At 47.9% G+C, this 17,977-nt stretch overlaps 2 long non-coding RNA genes across 2 annotated transcripts in view; both read left to right on the top strand.

The window, feature by feature from the left end:
* Positions 1–17,977, top strand: part of LOC309338751 — a 565,035-nt gene that overhangs the window by 236,613 nt on the left and 310,445 nt on the right. The window lies entirely within an intron of this gene.
* Positions 887–17,977, top strand: part of LOC309338749 — a 24,319-nt gene continuing 7,228 nt past the window's right edge. Inside the window, exons 1-2 of the long non-coding RNA XR_014155036.1 lie at positions 887–1,580; positions 6,531–6,816. This is a non-coding gene — a long non-coding RNA (uncharacterized lncRNA). The remainder of the gene's footprint in view (positions 1,581–6,530; positions 6,817–17,977) is intronic.

The raw sequence follows: 17,977 nt of genomic DNA, 5'->3' as shown, positions 1-17,977 counted from the left end.
AAGCTTTGTTCATTGGAGTATTAAATTCCACAGCTGTAAATAATCTGTAGCAGGAGAGATTATCAAGGCCTTGGGAAGAAGCAGCTTTTATTAATAAGATTGGGTCTCCCTGAGAAAGCTCACGTAGCTCTTTTCCACCCTTTCCTGGCTGCCGCTCCTCTTGTTTTTTGGGTTTGCTTTTTTGCGGGGTGCTCTGCGTCAGGATCCAGGCCCCTGCCTCGAGCTCTCCTATGCTGGCAGGTGTGCTCAGCCTTTGCCATGAGAGCACTTCCTTGCCTCAAGGCTAGCAGCTGGCAAGCGGTGAGGCTGAGACAGTTACATCCCAGTTTTGCTTGGCTGGCTGTGTCTGCAGCCCGATTGGTTTCTTGGGCTGGAAAGAAGGAACCAATGAACATCTTGGAACCAGGCTGCTGAAGTATGAATGTGTGTTATCAAATATTTACACCTCTTAATGGGCTTTGAGCGGGGCCGTCAACTGATTTTAATAATCCTTTTTAAAATAAATGAATATATTCCGGCTTTTGATTTGGGTTGCCAACTTTTCAATCAGCTTCTGGCAGCTCTTGATGGCCAGACATTAGCAGCCGATGGTCTTTCTTTTTCTACCCACTGGAAAGCTTTGCTTGCTGGTTCCTGTAGACCAGGCTGTTCCACACACCCCTCTGGTCATTTGGCAACTTTACATTTCATTTATTAAATCTAAATATGTTTGCATATAAGCTTTTTTTGGGGAGGATATTAGGAGCTGTGTAATTTTCCTCACATGTGAGATAACTGCTAGCTCCTGCCAAGTTTACTCTTTCCCTTTTAATCATTTTAAAACATGGATGATCCCCTACTAAATTAGCTTGCCACAGCAGGATTGTGGCGGTGGGTGGGGTGGGGTAAGCTTCAGAAAAGTAACGAATACTTTCAACATTCTGGAGGATCAACGTTTTCATACAACAGCTTCAGTGCTTCCAGCTTCAATTTCCCCCCTCTTATTTCCATTGCTGGGGAAAAGCTACAACCCACACCATCCTCAGTATAAACTGGTGGGGAGAAATGATCCTTAAAAATGCAATGCTATGCTTGTCCACTCAGAAGTAAGCCCTACTGAATCCATCACATCACATGAGGCTGCAATCCAGTGAGTCTCACTTGAACTCAGTGGGGCTTACTTCTGAGTAGACTTGCTTAGGATTTCATGGCAAGTTAATCGAGCAAGTTAATTTAGCTCAGGGAGGAGGGAGCTGAGCATAAAAACTGTCACTGGAGTAGCTAATTCATTCTCACAGTTTCTCTCTTTCTCCTTTGTATGTGGATCTCAGCTGGACATTTTTGTACTCTCTTTGGAAGCCCATTTCAAAGCTGCCCCCGAAACAGGAAGGACTCCCTGAGATTTTTCTTAGCTCTCTATAAGCTCATGGACCTTTGGCTACCTCATCAGTTCTTAGATGCTACAAAGTAGGTTAAATGATATATTTTTAGACCTACTTAGATGGGATACTGCAAGCTTTGATTTTCATGGGGGTCGTTGTGAGACAGAGGCTGCAGCAGAAACACGCTGCTTCCGCTAAACCAATTCAGTCTGCAGAAAGGTACTCTAGTCAGTGTGCTTCATTTCTTCTGTCTTTTTGGATCAACACAGCAACCGCTGGCCTGGTTCAGATGTCATGACCTCAGTCTCATAAACCCACAAAGCTCCCTCATCTTTCCAGAATTTAATTTCCCATTACATCCAAGCCATATCCAGAGTCAGATCCTGGTTTGCAATCTGAGGAGAAACAACAGTTTCTGAAGTTTGATGTAACAGGAAACTGTCGTTTAACTAACCCTGGAAGTTTTCAGTAGTGGGGCAAGACAGAAGGACTGTGCAGGTCCAAAGCCTGTTCTTGATCTAATAAACCATGGATAGGCTAAGGTCAACAAAGGTCCGTATAGATAAAGCCAACAAAGTCCATATAGTTAAAGCTATGGTTTTCCCAGTAGTGATGTATGGAAGTGAGAGCTGGACCATAAAGAAGGCTGATCGCGGAAGAATTGATGCTTTTGAATTATGGTGCTGGAGGAGACTCTTGAGAGTCCCATGGACTGCAAGAAGATCAAACCTATTTATTCTTAAGGAAATCGGCCCTGAGTGCTCACTGGAAGGACAGATCCTGAAGCTGAGACTCAAATACTTTGGCCACCTCATGAGAAGAGAAGACTCCCTGGAAAAGACCCTGATGTTGGGAAAGATGGAGGGCACAAGGAGAAGGGGACGACAGAGGACGAGATGGTTGGACAGTGTTCTCAAAGCTACCAGCATGAGTTTGACCAAACTGCGGGAGGCAGTGGAAGACAGGAGTGCCTGGCTTGCTCTGGTCCACGGGATCATGAAAAGTCGGACATGACTAAACGACTAAACAACAACAGGCTAAGGTCATTATGTCTAAAACAAGCCATTGCCTACTTCTCAATCCTGAGGTTTGACTGACTGCTTCTGATCACGCCAACCTCCAGCCTATTTTCCATTATCATAAGTTTTGGCCTTGCTCCCCTCCCTAACCCGCCACCCTCCTGAGCTTGCCTCTTTTCCTCCAATTCTGAAATGACTTTCTTTCAACCTCTGGTAAAGCTGTGTTCTTGGTGCCTGGGGTCAAGCCTAGTCTCACTCGCCATCTTTCATCCCGACAAAGGCTATTTGCATTTAACAGCTGCACAACAGGCAGGATTTCCACCAGTGCAACTACACCCCTGCCCTAATTTGGAGATGAAAAACCCTGGCATGTTCAAAATGCTGAGCCTTTGCCAGAAAATTGCAAATCCAGCTCACAGTCATAGAAAGCTGCCTTGTACCAAGACGAACCTTCTGCATGCAAAGCAGATGTTCTACCACTAAGCCATGGTCGTTCCTGGGTTTTGGTCTTGACTCTTATACACCATTCCACTGGTTATGATCAGACAAAGAGGTGCCATGCCTTCAGATGCAGGAGTAAAGCACCCCAGAAGCCAGGATGCTTTCTACACTCTTCCAATCCTTAGTCTTCCTCCTGCTTCTCCGCCACAGATAATACTCCCCCTCCCTTTACAGTGACTGGCTGCGCATCTTGGAGATTGCTGGCTGCCAACATTCCACAGGCAGTGCAACAGAACGCCTGAGAAATAAATTGTGTTTTAACCTAGTCAGACTCCCTTTAATGGAGACCGGCTGGATAAGAGAGGGTTGCTCTCTGGGAATGGAATGCAAATCAAAGCCCATTCACCTCCATGGCACCTGTTTCATTCTCCGCCAGCTGACCTGGGTGGGGGTTTTTCATATATTTGGGGAGGAAGGAGGATGCGGGTGATAGCAAATCAAGAATGAAACATCATGTTCACTGCTAAACGGCTCCAGGCTCGGCCCAGCCTGACCCTGAGGTTTTTCCGTTATATCTCCATGTGCATTCAGGAAGCCAGTTGTTTTCCACATGCCTCCGTGCATTCAGCATGATTAGGCCCTCAAACATTCTCGACCTCCGCATATAGTTACTTTCATCAGCTGCCACCACCCTTAACTGGACGATATTTTCAATTTTTAAAAATACAGTGCTAAAAACAGTTGCAGCAGAGGAAAAGCTACACCAGAGATTAAACACCTTGGGGGTATTAAAAGGGCTTTATGTGGTGCAGAAGAGACTTCAGCATAGGCACCAAGTAAGATGCTCTTGAGAAACAGCCTCATAAGTGAGGTAAAGGTAAAGGTAAAAGGACCATTAGGTCCAGTCGTGGACGACTCTGGGGTTGCGGCGCTCATCTCACTTTATTGGCCGAGGGAGCCGGCGTACAGCTTCCGGGTCATGTGGCCAGCATGACTAAGCCTCTTCTGGTGAACCAGAGCAGCGCACGGAAATGCCGTTTATCTTCCCGCCGGAGCGGTACCTATTTATCTACTTGCACTTTGACGTGCTTTCGAATTGCAAGGTTGGCAGGAGCATGGACCGAGCAACGGGGGCTCACCCTGTCACAGGGATTTGAACTGCCGACCTTCTGATTGGCAAGCCCTAGGCTCTATGGTTTAACCCACAGTGCCACCAGCATCCCCATGAGTGAGGAATCATTACTAAAAAGGCCATCATGTAGGTGGCATGGCCCTGAATACCAATTGCTGGGAATTGCTGGTGGGGAGAACATTGTTGCACTCGGACCCTGGTTGCATCTGAGTCGCCACTGTGAGAACAGGGCACCGTTTTTGTGTTCTCTTTGAAACCACTTGCCTTACTTCAGATGGCAAGGACTCTCTGAAGTCGGCCTTACTAGGCCTCTGCTTTCCTGAACCCCCAATACTGCCTGAAATGCAGGTCTCTTGCTGAAAATAGCAGCCCTGGGTGGAGTTTCTGCTCCCTCTCTGTGATGCACAGGACAAATCCTGGCTGCCTGCTTTAGCCAACACTCCCCCTTGGGCTGCTTTGCCTGGCTCTTCTTTATGGGCTTAGAGCAAAAGCCTTCTTGCCAGTCTCACGTGAAGCCGCAGCATGAGGGAATGCATGTCTTATTTGTTTACATCCGGTGGCCCTCGCACACCTGCATGCACCACACCTGCTTTGGTGTGTCTGAGCCAATGTGGCCTGAGTTAGCATGAAAGTGGAATTTTATCTGTTCTAGACTTGCTGAGCCATACCCCAAGGGCTCCTGAGGTAATGGCCTGGACACATGCATGCTGCTTTATTACAACTGCTATTCTTTCTCTCCGGCTGATGAGCGGCAAGCCAGCCAGCCAGCCACCTTGCCATATTCTCTGTGCCCGGGTCCCTGTGTACAGTATACTTTCCCTCCATGCTAACTTTGCTTTGCTGAAATGTTTGCCAAGAAGATAACTTCCAGAAAGTATGATTCCTGATGTCTTGCAGGGAGTGCTATTGTCAACAACCACCACCACAAACCCTTGGGCCTTGCAAGAAGGAGTATTGGACATTCAAATTAAACTCAGTTGTGTGGTAGAGAGCTGTGTGATTATAGCGCACTGAAGGTATCAAGCAGGTAGTTCTATTGCACCATGAGATATCTTAATGGCTCTCAACTCTGGCTTGACTAGAGGCATCACTGGGATTGCCGATTTCCTGCAGCCTCTTGCAGTGGGGACTGGCCCCAATGACTTTAGGCATGTTCTATGGGATGGGGTGGTTGGGGGGGGGGGAGAGAGACCTCATGCTGCAATTCCTGCATCCCCCTCCATGGCATAGTAGACACTGAAAAGCTGCCCTGTGCCGATCATCCAGGCAGAATAAATTAATTTATGGATTCCCATTCCTCACAATGAAAGGTAGGGACAGTTGGAGGATTATTTTTTTTGGGGGGGGAGGGTGGGAAGAATAGCATCATAGAATTGTAGAGTTGGATGGGACCTCCGATGATCATCTATTCCAACCCCTGAAATGCAGAAATATGCAGCTGTCCCATATGGAACTGAACCTGCAACCTTGGCGTTATAGTATCGGGACAGCCTGTGAGGGATACATCTCACTTGGCTTGAATCATAGGAGCCAACTCCTAGGGGCCGAGGTACCTTTGCCCCTCCTAAAATATTTGAGGGGGCCAGTCCCCCCAAAAGTTGATTGTCATTCAAATGGTGTGTGTGCCATGTCTTGTGGTTGATTATGCAGGGTGGGGTCGCCCCCATCTTTTATTCAAGCTGGCACCCCTGGCTTGAATCACAACATTTGATCACCATAGCAGAATGCATTGCACACCATTGGATGAGCCTTGTTCTCTGGGGACAAGTTGCAGTTTGCCAATGGCTATTGCCAAGACATGAGGAGAATTGCAGTAGTGGGAGCATGTCAGCTCTGGTTCCAGTGTCAGTATTCATTATACAGAGCCAGGGGTGAAGGACCTGTGCCCCTCCAGAGGTTGCTAGACTTACAGGACTCATCATAGGAACAATAGAAAGCTGCTGAGTCAGACCCTGGGTCCACCTAGCTCAGTATTTGTCTACACTGACTGGAAGCAGATCTCCCGGATTTCAGAACAGTTTCTCTCCCAGTCTTACCTGGAAAAGCCAGGAATTGAACCTGTGATCTTCTGGTTGCAAGGCAGATGCTCTGCCCTCTGAGCCACGGTCCTTCCCTGATGATTTGTCATGCTAGCTGGGGCTGGTTGGAATGGAGGTTCAACAACATCTGGAGGACCACCTGTTCACCACCCTCCCCTGATGTGGAGGCCTCTACTTAGGCATGCAACCACTCTCCACAGCTCTAAACCACAGCTATTTGCTTGCTGGAAGAACCTCATTTTCCCAGCAACTCAGTGCAGCAGTCCAAATGCTACTAATCAATTATTCCACTGCAACCATAAAAAGCATTCGTTGGAGCAACAGCCTTATCTGGATCCTGCTCTACAATATAGCAAGTTTACTGCGGATAGTCCCACAGCTAAAAAACAAAACAAAACAAAGAAGAAGAACCTCACAATCTGAAAAGGAATTAGAAACACATTGAAATGGCAAAGGCATTTGCTAGATAAGTTTCTTGTGGGGTGGTGATAATGAAGAGGTGCTAGTTTTACTGTTTACAGACAGTTACTGTCTGCAGCGTGCGGCTCCTGTCCCAAGTCACCAAAGAGCCATGAGGCACCTCAGGGAGAGGGGGCTCCTTGCTTTCATTCAGGGCTCCTTGTGCAGATCTCATTCCATCCTGTTCAAGCCCAGAATCCGCCCTCCAAGGAGATTTGTCCCGGGACAAAGGGAAGTGCGGACGAGCCCTCACAATGGTCCCTGACGGGAGGAACCACCACAGAACACGAAAAAGCCACTAGGTGGCGCCCCAGTGTTGAGTTTCTGCCCGAGTCACTGGTCAAAGAAGCAACTATATGGCGAGAGTAAGTAAAGAAATGAGATGAGAAATGAGAAATAATAACAGTGAATGGTGAGTGGAAATCTGAGAAAAAGGAGAGAGGGGGTCAGAAAGGGATTTCATAGCCATTTCCTGCTTCATAGGATCAGCTTCAGGAAGTCCTTTCTCTCGTTTCCTTTAATAGAAGTCAGCACCCCCACTTAGGGGGCACATCTCACCTGCAGGGCAGCTGCAAAACACTCTGGTCTCCCCAATACAGCTGCATGCTGACAGCTGCGGTGTTTCCCTCCCTCCCTCCCTCCCTGCTTTTCTTTTTTTCTGTTTAACAAGGCAGTTGCTGTTGGGCAGATGTAAGTGTTGAGCTAAAGTAGTTTTGGGATAATGCGTTCTGCAGAATTCCCAGCATGCCTTAGTTCCTTGGCACCAGGCCTCGAAGGTCAAGGGAGTATGAAACTTAAAGGGTCGTAAGTTATTTTAGCTCCTGTAAGACTGGAGGCCAGAGGAATGGGGGGAGTATGAGGAACCTGAGTTTCTCCAGAAAATGCTAGGCTAAAGCTCCCGTCATCCCCCCTAACCATTGGCCATGTTGGCTGGGGATGAGGGGAGTCCAGCAACTTTTGGGAGGCCACAGGTTCACCTTTCCTACTGCACACACAGCATTTTTGGGAATCAGATTCCCAAGAATGAAGAACTGTACTGCAGCAGCTACAGCTCAATCTGATGCAGAGACCGACTGATCTCATTGGGTGTAGGGGTGAATCCAACTCTGTGTAGGACTGGGCAGACAAAATGTAGAATTATTATTATTCTTTATCTGTGGATGTGGAAATAAGGAGGGGAAAATGAAAGGGAAGACTTTTCCCTCAGGATTCCTGGCAGGGAAGGGAAGTACCTGCCAGGGTGAGAGTCTGGGAGAAAAAGGGAAGCTCCCAGGTGAGAGCTGGGAGGGTCCACCACTTTCTGTGTGAGACAAAGGTCAAGAGCTACCTTTGAGAGAGGACTCCATGTTTCCTTTTCCTTTTTCTTCTTTCTCTGTTTTTGTTTTTATTTAGATTACTGTCTTTTATCTTATTGTATCATGAAAAAGCTTTAATATAATCTTATTTTTAAAAAAGGATTACTGGCAATTTTGAGCAAGCACAACAAATTTCATACACTAGTAAAATAAAAATAAAAACAAAATAAAATGAGGTTCTCTAGGTCTGCAGTCACTGGTGGAGTTGTGCAAAGACCGCAAGAGTTGTGCTTGGCTTTAACAATTCTACAGCACAATATTACTGTTCTATAATGTGTTGCAAGTAACAGGGCGTTGACACTGCAGGCACCAAACGGTATTACTCTAAGGAAGAGGATCTGGAGTTGGCACACATACACTGGACAGAGTGGACTATTGTCTGTTTTACTGGGACTAGAGCATCATCCAGCCAAGCAGCCCCTGGGGTAAAGCTTTTCAGCCAAAGGGCTTCTGCATTCTTTTCCAGGGGCCAGTGGTGGTCAGAGCCAGAGGCAAATGTTGGCTTAGTTTGTCCGCACACTCTGAGACCTCTCTCTACCTACCATCTAGGTAAGCAAGAGGCATCATCGGAGTCCAGGGATGCAGTTGAGCTAGGCAAAAACACCCAGGCAGGCCTTGAAGCAAGGTCAGTGTGGGTGTGGCCTAGAAAAAGGGTGTGTGGCCAGAGAGAGGGGGCTGCATTTGACTCCTGAGACTAAGGTTCCTCACCTCTGGCCTAGCACAGTGCTTCAGACCCTATGTCTTCACTGACTTTGTGGAGGGAGGAAACACACCGCAATTGCCTACATATGACCAGAAGTGCCTCCCAAGTCTCTCACACATTAGGCAGAGGATTGCAGTCAGTGGCACAGTTAGATAATTCCAGCAGACGCTGGACTTTCTGGTCTTACCGGCTGGTGGCCAGGGCTTGCTCCAGGTTTTTTGTGGGCCTAACCCCTTCTGTTTTTTAATGGTCCTCCCTGCCCATTCATTCTGCCGACTGGTTCTGGACTTCTGCAACCTCGTCCCGCCCTGACAGCACCACCACCGAGGTCAGTCTTAAACAGATCGGACTCTGCAAAGAATCAGGTGTGAAATCTCTGCTGAAATCAGGACAGATACACAGGGCAGCACACAGGTGCCTTAGAGTGCTATTGTGTCCCTGCAGCTGTCCTAAAGATGGCCACCCTCCTTGTCACCATCTCTTTGTCTCCAGAGCTAGGATGTGACAGGGGAAGGATGGCTCTGTTTGAGCCCCACTGCCTCGCCTGCCCTGGTAGGCCTGCTGGCTGCCTAAGGCGAAGGCAGCAGCCAATAGTGATGCTGAAGGGAGCTGTCTGGGTCAGGTGCAGCCCTGCGTGCTCTGCCTCACGTACAGAGATGCTGTCTCTCCTCCAGCTATACTGTTTCCTGCCAGCTCATGCACAGAGGGGTTTGCTTCTTTCTTTTTCCTTCCCCCGGCGGAGATGCTCAGGCAGACAGTCAGCTCCATTGAGATTAGCAAACTGGCTGATCCTGCACCTGCGTTTGGAGGAGGAGGAGGACACTTTTGTACGCGCGCCAGCCGCTTTGAGGCAGGCGTGGGTTGCGGGAGGCTTGCTTTGCAGAAGGGTGGAAACTGAGGCATGGAGGAGCCGAGGCAGCTTGCCCCGGAGGTGACTTGTTGCGTCAAGCTCAGGGTCAGGACACACAGAGTCATGCCCCATGCACACAACAGATAGGATCCTTTCGCTTTGTGTGTGTGTGATTGAATATTAGGAAATCTCAAGCAAGAGGAAGAACAGGGACCCTGGAGCTCTCACCCTGGGAGGATTAGAGCGATGGCACCCTAAAGCTCTGGGGATTATTCACCTGTCAGAAGAAAGAGATAGTGCCTGAATCTGTTGCTTCTGCAGGGGCTCTCTTAACCCCTGTGCAAAAAGAAAAGGATTCTCGGGAGTGGGTTTTTCTTCCTTCCCCTTTGTACTTGGCACAGGTACTTAGAAGGAAAAGGAGTGGTCAGGATAAGGAACAAAGGAAGCCACCAATTATTAGACAATCTATCTGTTCTCTACACTGACTGGCAGTAAGCTTCTGTGTGCATGCACACTTCTTCAGAAAGCTCATACCAAGAACAAACTTAGTTGGTCTCTAAGGTGCTACCTGACAGTTTTTTAAATTTTTATTTATTTATTTCGATTGCATCAGACCAACACAGCTGCCTACCTGACTGGCAATGGTTCTTCAGGGTTTCAGGCAGAATTTTAGACAGTCCTGTTTGGAGGTGCTGAGGTCCTTTTTGCATGCACTTGGATTAGCAATGTGTTTATTTTCAGATGTATACACCACCCGGACTTCCTGGAGCCAAGAATACCCTACACTGCCCACCCCAATGTTGCTTACCTACAACTGCTGCAATTCCTGCTGGAACATGTAGTTCAGCACCTGATAGAACGTTTCTATCAGGTTGTTCCCTCAACAACAAAAGCAAAGAGCTCCCTTGCAGCCTTGCATCCCTATACCGGCCAGGCTAGTTCTATACAGCTTTGGAAATACAGCTCAGTGCTTAGCTCCCGCATTGTCCTTGAGCCCAGCCGTCGCCGCACAACTCTGTTCCGTCATCTGTACTCTTGAAACAAAAATGACCTATACTTAGTGACGAACATGGAAAGGAAACGACATGGATGCTCACCTTGAACTTCAAGGATAGTGTGGGTTAAATAAATCAAGAAAGCAGCCTAATGCATTGTTGAACGAAACGACAGCCTCGTGATGCAGTTGCAGGGGATTCCCCCAATCTTTTGCAGTGAGTCCTGCATGTTCCAGAAACCTGAGCCATAGACTTTTAAGCAGTGGAAGGAAAACACTTCCGTCAGATGTCAGCCCAGGCCTGGAACAATTCTGGTCACCCATACATAACCTGAGCAAGGTAATGGAGGAGCATCTAGGAGCCTGATCCTTTACACAGTACACACAACTTAGTCCGATGGGCTTTGGACTGCCTGACTCTACAAAGGATCAGGCTTGGTTGGAGGTTTTCCCCACCTCCTGTGGCATTTTAGGAAGCAAAAGTGATGGAGTGATGGAGAGTCACAAATAAAGAAGGCTAGGGGGAAATGGGACATTTGAGAAGTCTGCCACAAATGAAAATTGGGGAAGAGAGTGTTGGGAAAGGGTAGGAAAAGATGATTTGGCCATGTTCCAGAAAGGGGCACATTTGAAGGGGAAAGAGGTTTAAAGGGAGGCGGCAGAGCATAAAACATCAGGGAGTGGAGGACAGAGGTGGTAGGGGGTAGGGGAGGTAAGGAGAGCCATGTTTTCCCTGGGCTTCAGGTTTATTATCACGTCCAGCTGCGCTTGCCAGATGCCGCTTATTGCTGCGTGCGCACACACACGTGTGCCAGTGGTTAATTAAAATGTGGGCGTGTCAGGACCTGAGCCTGGCTAGCAACTGCCCATACAGGAGAGTTTGCCAAGGGGTTTCGCCTGCATATGTGTTTGCCAGGCACAAGCACAGCAAATTCACGCCAAGGAAGGACTGCTGTTTTTTAACTTGAACAGGGCAGGTGCGTTTCAAAAGGCCTTCAAAAGAGTGACGTGCTTTATGGATGATCTCGTTTGTGGAGGGGCTCTAGGCCAGTGCTGAAGGACCTGCTTTGTAGGGTGAATGTCCCAGGATCAGTCCCCAAAAGGAGCAGAGAGGCTCCCTGCCTGAAACCCTGGAAAGTCGCTGACTGACGTTGTTGACTGAGTTAGGCCCATGGTCTGACTTGGAAGCTCCTTCTTCCCCTCTAGACACCCATCCTCTGAGCTGCAGTTAGAGTTGGAAGAGACAGCAAGGATCATCTGGTTCAACCCCCTGCAAATGCAGGAATCTTTTGCCCAATGTGTGTCCCGAGCCCAAAACCCTGAGATGCTCCACCAACCCAGCTATCCCAGTGATACCATACCAGTGATCTGCTTGCTGGGCTGTGTGGCTCTCCATCATGCATACAGCTGCAAAACACACATTTGCCACCAAGTAAGGTGTGAAGTAACCCTAAAGCAGAGACAGTAATTTAAGGGCATGGCACTCTGTACCATGCTGGTCAGGGGTCACCGGAAATCTCTGCACACTGTCAATCCAAGGGGGTTAAGGAAGTATAAAACAGTTTGCAGGCTCAAACAAAACCCTGGAGGGCAGGTGAGTTTGAGATCAGCGGACACCCCTCAATTCAAAGCCCCACAACCCTTATGATAGCCCAGAGAAGAAAATCGGAGACTGTCCTCAGCTGTGAAGCTCACTGGGTGGCCTTGATCCAGTCAAGACATCTCCATTTAACCTACCTCAAAGGGTTGTTGTGAGGATGAAATGTAAGGGAATAAAACTGTGAGCACCACCTTGGGCTCCTTGGAGGAGACAAGTGAAATAAATGAAATGAAATTAACTCCGCATTCACGCCCCCTTTTGCAGTTAATCCTAGCAGCTAGAAGGTGAGACGCAAGTGGCTGTTGGCTTCTTCCTTCCCATCCTCTCCGGAGATGAAGCCGCGTCGCGGAGCTTCGCCTTGTCCAAAACTAGGTGGCAGTGGCTGCTCAATTTTTATGAATGAAGCGGCGTCGGGCTGGATGGGGGTGGGGAGGCGACTTGCGCGTGAGGCTGCTCCCCCCATTCTTGCTCCGTCGCCGGCTGGAGGGGGGAGGGGGAGGGGTGTGTGGCGAAGGAGGGAGGCGAGGCGGCCCCTCCCCCTCGTATTAGCATAAGGGCGGGGGAGGTTTACATGTCATTCTGCACGTTGCCTTTCAGCGATCCAGGCGCTTAACCAACCGGCCTTGGCAGCCGCCCAGCGAGTCAGCTGCTTCCGAGCGGCGAAGGAGGCTGGGCTGGGCTGAGCGCGGAGCCCCGGCGCCGGTTTTAAGGTGTCCCCGCACCCGGGCACGGCAGGGATCCCGGCACAAAGGGGCCGCCGTGGGGCAAGGGTGCATCGGCAGCCCGGGACGGACATTTTTTATTAAAAAATTAAAAATAGCAAAAGTACAGTCTCTCTCTCTAACGCCCCCCCATTCATTTCTGCATTTTCTCATCACAACCCAGCAGGATTCTGCTTGCTTCTTGTGTGAAATCCTGCTGTTTGAGGGGTGGGGGAGAAAAGAAAAGAAAAGCAGCAGTGATCTCTCTACAACACCAACCTGTCAGAGTGATGATTGAATATTTTCAGCAAGGGCTGCGAATCTGTCTTGCCAGGCTTTGACTGATAAGCAATTATCACGTCCTCCTCCGCCTTTTTAGCAGCCTTGTGACAGCTGAAGATTCAACAGGTGAAGCTTTCCCCGAGCTGCAGAAAGCTATGAATGTTGAATGTCTGCCTGTTCCATGTCTGCTAAAGAAAGAGGAGGGCTCCCTGGGCCCAAAATGTAGCATCCTTATTCACCCCCCCCCGCCCCTCATAGCACCTCTGCAGAGTGTCCAGCCCAGCAGAAGGGGGAACCTGTGACCCTCCAGAAATTGGTGGACTGCAACTCCCAGCAGGACTGACAATTGGCCATGCTGGCTGGGACTGATGGGAGTTGGAGTCCTACAGCAGCTAGCAGGCCAAAGGTTAGGCCTCCTCCCTTATACTGAGGGGCTTTTAAAAAAATAAATAAATGAGTGCAATGATCTTCACTAGGTATGAGGATCTCAGTTCCCCTTGTGGGTTTTCAGGATCTGTCACTGCCTTGTGCCTGCTCTGGATCTGACCCTTCCTTTCACGAAGTGTTTGTGTGTAGTATCCTCTGCACAGACACATCTTCAGAATCACTTAACACTGATTAATTACCACTTAACATAAACTAGTCATTGTTTGGTACGTGCAGTTCATGGGCAGTTAAAGGATGGTTTCCCTTGCCTCTTCTTAAATGCATCTTTATGGATTTAGTGCATATTAGTAGCTGTGAGAGTAGGGAACCACTGGAAGATTTTATTTATTTTAAAAATGCAATTCATAACAGAGAGCTAGAAGAATCAGGAATGACAATAAAAACAAATCAACTGCAATAGCAGGTGAATGACGAAAGCAAACCAAACACCTGGAAATGTTTGCTTGGAACTTACTTCCAAGTAAATACATAAAACCCTATCCGAAGCCTGGCAATGCTTGGTCACATCTACCAAATGGAAGATGGCAGGATCCCCAAGGATGTGTCTCTACAAGGAACTGGCTTCAGGCACCAGACCCATTGGCAGACCAACTCTGTGTTGCAAATATGTCTGCAAACGTGACATGAAGGCTGGCAATGTTAACCCCAGTGTGTGGGAATCACCATGTGGGAATCCCTTGCAGACGACCATAGCATCTGGAGACAGGCAGGCAGGTTGAGTATTTACAGCAGCAGCAAGAGGAGGAATGACTGTTGGGAGGAGCACAGAAAGAATAAATGCTGTGAGAGCCAGTGTGGTGTAGTGGTTGAGAGTGGTAGACTCGCATCCCCACTCCTCCACATGTAGCTGCTGGGTGACCTTGAGTTAGTCACACTTCTCTGAAGTCTCTCAGCCTCACTCACCTCACAGAGTGTTTGTTGTGGGGAGGAAGGGAAAGGAGATTGTTAGCTGCTTTGAGAGTCCTTAGGGTAGTGATAAAGCGGAATATCAAATCCAAACTCGTCTTCTTCTGTGGTCTATCTGCAACAGCACAAACGGCCGCCTTCATCTGCCCCAGCTGCAGCAAAACATGTCTCTCTCTTATTGGTCTTTACAGCCACAGCAGGCGCTGTAACTCTTCAACAGTTTGACTTCGCCCCCAAAGGGCCTCTTCAACAGTTTGACTTCGCCTCCCAAGACAGGTGGATGCCAACCACATTGAAAGCCAAGAAAAAAGGACTCAATCCAGGGAGAGAGTTCTATTATCTTGGCATCACTGTCAAGGAAGCTCTGCCAAATATCCCAGTCAGCCAAGTCTCTGAAGGCAGAATGACACACAGCAAGGCCTTCTGTGATGAATGCACTCAATAGGTAGACTTAGAGGAAGGAGACAGTCTTGCATGTAACCTGTTCCTATAGCTAGATGATCAGTTAATCAGGAACAATGGAGTGAAATAACTTACATGCACCCTGATTCCAGCATTATGAAAGAGTCTCTTCTGACAGTAGATTTGGGCTGCCACCCAACATGTTGATCATTTCAGTGATTATAATCCCACCTCTCTGCATCTGTGGGCACCATTTACTTAGGCACTCAGATGTCTAGCATATGCATGTGCACTGACCGATTAACCTTTATCTTTTTTTGTGATTAAAAAAAAACTCCAAAGGCTTCTAAAACTTTAAAGGGAATGAAGTATGTACATACAGCTGGCATTTGAAAAGAAGGGAATTTGTGGCATCACGTAACTCCTGTTGTGGTGGACAGGCGAGATCAGGGTTCCTGGACAGCTTTATCAGTCTTCTGACACCAAGCATGCCTCAGTCTTGAGACTAAAGCTGCTTCCAGATGGCTTGATTATTGAGCATTCATCCTGATTTTTTGTGGGGAGGTCAGGGGTGATTGTGTCAAGCAAATATTGTCCCACAATTTCCCCATACTGTTCCCTGTCACTTTTCTTATTGCAAGATGTCTGGGGTTTCGGGGGGGGGGGAGTGGGTTAGTTGTGCAAGAGCGCCAAATCAACATTAACTGTGCGACTTGAATTTGTCCGTATGTGATTAAATCCCACCTGAAAAGAGCAACAGTCTGAACAAGAAATGCCCTGATGTAACCATTCCACCATTAACAGAGTTTGGGGAGTGACCTTATTTATTGCTGCTAATAATTGATCTGGAATTTTAAACAAGTGCAAAAGTGCTTTACAATCTGTATTGTGTCTCTGCTCACTGTAACTGTTCTCCTTTTATGGATGGGGAGCTGAGGCCAAGAGATTTGCTCACTACCGAAAAACAAACTCATGCCACAAAGTTTTCCTAGGTCCGCTCCATCTACTCCACCATGCTGGCTCTGGAAAGCTGATTTTCAAATTCTCCACTTTCGTTTGCTATGCTCTTAGTACTAAAATGGCCAGTTATCACCTTTCCCAACAAGCTGTAAATCTCCAGTCACTGGTTTCCCACTAATTCAGTTCACAGGGCCATGCAGGAGTAATAAAACCTGCACAGAAGACATCTGGCTGACTTGGCCGTTTTGCACTGGGCGTTTGGTTTTCCTTGTCTGCTGGGTGGTCCATGGCAGGAAGATTCTGCAGAGAACAAAGCTCCTGAAGCAGCAGCAGCAGCAGCAGCAGCAGCAGGGAGCTTGTTTCTTGGTAGAACACTTTGTAGTTGAGATGCAGCATCCAGGCTTGTGCTGTGATGATGGCCGAAGAATGCTCTTGCTAAACATGGTGATTCTGTTTCAAGTGTCAATGGTAGGAGTCTTCCTGGGCTTGAAGGGCCCTAGCTGACTTGTAGAGCATCTGCTATCCAAGCAGAAGGTCCAGGCTCAATCGCTGGCATCCCAGGTAGGGCTGGGAAAAACACCTGTCTGAGACCCTGGAGAATCACTTCCAGCCAGTGAAGACAACACTGAGCTATATGGTCTGACCTTCTTATGTTGCTAACCCTTCTCAAGTGTGTTAGAACGAGTGATTCAAATACACAATTTCTGCCCTCTGAGGCATTTGTTTACAGGGCAGGTGAGGTAACCTATGTTCAAACCACATGTCCACCACACCCAGACTATTTGTGTCTACATCCTTGGAAGAAACCAGAGACTCTGATGCCCCCAGAGGGATTGCTCTCCTATTTATCCCTTTTTCACTTAGAGATCAGCAGCTCCCCATTTCCCAGCCTGGATTAAGAGATATCACAACAATCCTCCACAATGCTTTCTGAACACCACAAAAAAGACTCCCAGAAGACAAATCCATGTCTGCCTCACTCCCAGGCACTCGGAAATGTTCTTTCATGACACAGAGACAATGTTCCCAGAGAGCCTCTCAGACTTGCTGCGGTGCAAAACTAATCTTTTCCCAAGTGGTGGTGAAAGCAGTTAGTTGTGGCATGGGCAACCTCACGCTCTTCAGAAGTTCAGAGCAGAAAGGAAATGTGTAAAATCAACAATTGGCATTTTAGTTGCAAGTGCTGTTGCTGCAACTCGAATGGCCTTCCTTTAATCTTTTCTACAGCCCTCTAAAGAAAGTGAAAATGGTTGTTCCCATTTTCAAGATTGGAAGACTGAGGCTGCAAGGGAGTGACTTTCCTGTGACCACTTGGTGAGTTGGTGGCAGAGATGAGATTTAAACTGGAGTTTTCCTTATTTGCAGTTCAGTCTGTGCAGGGCTACACTAGCTCACTTGCTTTTGCTGCCACTACAATGATATTCCCACATTGCAGCACTGTTTCCCTTAGGGGCAAATGCCATCTATTAACATCTGTAGAAAATTTATGTATGCACGTATGTATGTAGTCAGGGACATTCCTGTGATGGTACTGGGACCACAGTTCTTTGTAGGAGCAGGTTCTACCATTTCTCTTTACATTGTCTCATGTTGCCTATATGGTAACAAGCAGAGGACTGTCCTTCAAGTCAACTTGTAAATGGGCTTCTTAGGTTGGATGGGATACTTTTGGGGTAGGCTGGAACATAATTGATACTGACCCAATGGAAGCTTCTGTCCCTGGACAATACTAGTGTGTGTGTGTTTGAAGCCTTCCCCTGTGTTATGGTCCCAATCAGCAACCTGCTTCCCTGCTGCCTATTTTGGGCAAAAGAAGATGTCAGGAACTAGCAGCAACACCCACACCTAAACAGTACAGTGGTACCTCGGGTTACATACACTTCAGGTTACATACGCTTCAGGTTACAGACTCCGCTAACCCAGAAATAGTACCTCGGGTTAAGAACTTTGCTTCAGGATGAGAACAGAAATCGTGCTCCAGTGGCACGGCAGCAGGAGGCCCCATTAGCTAAAGTGGTACCTCAGGTTAAGAACAGTTTCAGGTTAAGAACGGACCTCCCGAACGAATTAAGTAATTAACCCGAGGTACCACTGTACATTTAAATCACACGGCTCCCCGCAAAGAATCTTGGGGATTGTATCCCTCAGAGACCTATGTAGTTTGGCCCAAAGTTTCCTTTTTGGAGGGATTTTATTTTAATGGAGGTGCATTCAGTGATGTGAAGCCCTGCCTAAAGTGAGCTCTCGCCACCTCAGCGAGAACTTGTAAGTTGTTTTGGGTCACTTTTGTGATGAAAGTGGCTAATTCGTAACTCCTCCTCCTAAG

Source organism: Podarcis erhardii (genome assembly GCF_964252035.2).
Source record: "Podarcis erhardii genome assembly, chromosome: 3".
Classification (NCBI taxonomy): Eukaryota; Metazoa; Chordata; class Lepidosauria; order Squamata; family Lacertidae; genus Podarcis; species Podarcis erhardii.
This window is presented reverse-complemented; position numbering and strand designations above follow the sequence as displayed.